Source organism: Cannabis sativa, chromosome 7 (genome assembly GCF_029168945.1).
Source record: "Cannabis sativa cultivar Pink pepper isolate KNU-18-1 chromosome 7, ASM2916894v1, whole genome shotgun sequence".
Taxonomy (NCBI): Eukaryota; Viridiplantae; Streptophyta; class Magnoliopsida; order Rosales; family Cannabaceae; genus Cannabis; species Cannabis sativa.
The window spans coordinates 51,012,302-51,015,468 of record NC_083607.1 but is presented as its reverse complement, the minus strand read 5'-3'; the positions used below and the strand labels follow the sequence as shown (position 1 = coordinate 51,015,468).

Genomic DNA, 3,167 nt, shown 5'->3' with positions numbered 1-3,167 from the left:
TATTGGGTCTCGAGCCAACTCGACTGTTATACTTAGTTTGTAGTCATACACTAAGTGTTTCCGCTGTCGATATGTGTCGCTTTCGTCTTCCTAGATCTAACGTACTTGATGTCTCGCTATTCACATTCAACGACATATGGTTTTTCGTTATTATACTAAGCAACAATTTGTATATTTTTTTCTCGCATAAGACCTTACAGTCAGCAGGTTGTAAATATACTCTGATATTTACGTAATTAATGAGGTATCCCATAAAATGCGATTTAACCGATCCATATTCCCTTTATGTTGACACGTGTCCTCGACTGAGATGGTAGCCGAATTTTGGGTATAACAGATTAGATTTAAGTTATTATGTAGTTTTGATTGGATCTAAAATATAGAATTCGTTCTTAGCATAGATCGAATGCGCTATGAGCAAAATAGTATAAAATAGATTGGATGACCACTGCTATTGAGAATGATAAAGAGGAGATAAATAATTCTTCAAAAAAAAAAAAAATAGACGAAATAAATAAATAGGAAAAAAATAAATAGGATAAAACTATCAAATGTAGGTGTCAAGGATTGAACTCTTGTGTAATGACCGCCTGTTAGAATATGGATTATTGAAGGCAATTAGTATTTATTATTGATATTTTTATAGTTATGCAAGATTTTATTATGTTGTGAGTCCTATTTTTAGAAAGGGGCACTAAAGTTATAATCTCTCATTTCTGGATATTTTATTAAACTCTAGGAGTATTACATATATAAATTATGAATTATGCAAATTTTATGATTTTTGCTCGACGACGACGGAAAATGCGATGGATGGTCGTTTGTGTCACATGGGTAAGTTTAGAACCTTTTTCTTAGCGGGACAAACATAAGGAATATTTAGAATACCGAGTTTGAGCGTGGTTATGTCTTTTGACCATTTTATCTCTAGGCTTACTATTGCTTATTTTGAAAGATCAAAGGTATTTTGGTAATTTCATTTTATGGGATGAGGTGGCTTATCCTAAAGGTGGCAGTTGGCCACTTTAGATTATTCAGCCTAAGATTTATCCAACAATTAGAGGAATTAAAAAATTAAAAAAAAAAAGATGAAAAAACTCAAATTTTCTTACTCTCTCTCTCTCTCTCTCTTCCCTTCGAGCCTAGCAAGAACCCACCAAAATATTAGGATTTTGGTTTGATTTTAAAGAGATCATAGTTGAATCTAAGTGGTGTAAATCAAAGGTAACCCTAGAGCTCTAATATTTGTGTAGTTTGAAGCTTTAATTTTGAGTTGATAATGCAATTTTAAGTGTAGTGGCTGTTAAAGTTAGATTGATTTGTGGTTCAGTTTCTAGATTCTAATTGACATGGAATTGAGTTCTAGCGGTTGGTTAGGGTGTTTTGTGTGGTGAATGAACAAGTTCAAGTTTGAAAACTCAAACTTGGATCATTAATGACATGTTTGGATTTTGTGTATGTGTCTTGCTGTTATTGTTTGGAAAACATTATTTCAGGTTGGTACAATTGTTCTGGAAGGTTTGCCGTAGTTTGGATGCAAATTTGACAAGTTTTGAACTTTTTTGGGTTACCTAGTGCAAATTGGTTCACCGGCTTTACAGGGCCTGTAAAATCGATTAACCGGATTAGGGGCAGGTTTCCTGAAAAGTTTTATTTGTCGATTCTTGTTATTTTCAGGGCCTTAGTTAGTTAATTTTTTTATACGTAGGGTATTGTTATAATAGTTGCCCACAGTAGAATCCCTAGTTGCATATATTTACCAGTTTATGCAAATGTGACTTACGACATCCATCCAGCTCATGAGATTTTTCGTTCAGGTCAGCCAACTCACTTAAATTCGGAAACGAGGTAAGAATAGCATAGAACATGTTATATATGTGATTATGTGTATGCGTGATTTATATGCATGCTTATTGTCATTTGTACACTACCAACACTAGTACGGTAGCGGTACTAAGTGCATTAGTATAGTGTATGATGTTTAAAGAGTACAGTACGGTGTTACCAATACTGGTACGGGTAGGTACGGAGGGTACGGGTCAAATCCTACCAACACTCGTACAGTAGCGGTACGTAGTGCATGTGGTACAGTGGTCGTACCTTAGTAAAAAACATTCTTACTTATCTGATAAGCCTTGTAGATAAGCGTATGGGCGCCTAAATACAAGTCCGTAATATATTATTTTTTATATACTTTTCTTACTCAGTCTGTTGACTCACAGTTGCTACTTTTATGTGTAGGTACAGGAAAGGCGAAGGCTGAACAGGAGTGAGCTCCAAGCTTAGATGGTGATTATACATGTCAAGACGGGCGACTTGGGGTGTTCGATCTCGGGACATCTTGGGCAGTATTTTGCAGTCGCTCTGCGACATGTTGGTAAAAATATTTTGACTATGTTTGTAAAAGTTTAAACTCGAGATCGCGATTATGTAAATATAAGTATTTATAAAGTTTGATAATTTTAGGTGAGAAAGTTAATTAGAAAATAACTGTAGCGCGCCTAAGTATCAGGGCGTTCCATCATGTTATTTAACAAGAGATATGATAACTTACCAAACATGCTAGAATAACTATGTTGTGTAAATTGATTCATATTGATTTACATTTTGTTATGTATCAAATATAAATATATCAATGTGCTTTCGAATGTAATAATATTCGTTTGCTTTTCAATTATATATGTGTATACTAACTAATCCATGCATGATTTATATAGATAGTGTAATTAAAATAAATAATTAATTCAATATTTAGAAATTACAAATAAATTTAAAATTGACCTTAAACTAAGTTCAAGAGTAATGATATTATGAATATGTATTATATACTATTTCGTGTATGATTATATAAATAATGTAATTAATGTAACTCATTAATTTTATATTTGAAATTTTTAAATACAAAAGTAAATTAATTAACATAATATGATATAATTTTTATATTATTAAATTAATCGAATTCTTAAATTAAATATAAATAAAGAAAAAGATAAAAGAAAATATTTCAGGTTGAACACATGTTGAAGTTTTCTATAAGTACCATTATTGTTGTAAAAACAAATTTAATTAAATATTTTCTATGTAAATTTAAAATTAAAATATATATATAATTAAAATTAAATTTTTAATAGATATAAAACAAAAAAAATTAAAAAATTTATGATTTG

General features: G+C 31.1%; 1 long non-coding RNA gene across 1 annotated transcript; it reads left to right on the top strand.

Annotated features, from left to right (window-relative positions):
• Positions 1-904: 904 nt before the first annotated feature.
• Positions 905-2,677, top strand: LOC133039870 (uncharacterized). The gene is made up of 2 exons (XR_009688807.1): positions 905-1,224; positions 2,242-2,677. It is a non-coding gene; the product is annotated as an uncharacterized LOC133039870 (long non-coding RNA).
• Positions 2,678-3,167: the final 490 nt, after the last annotated feature.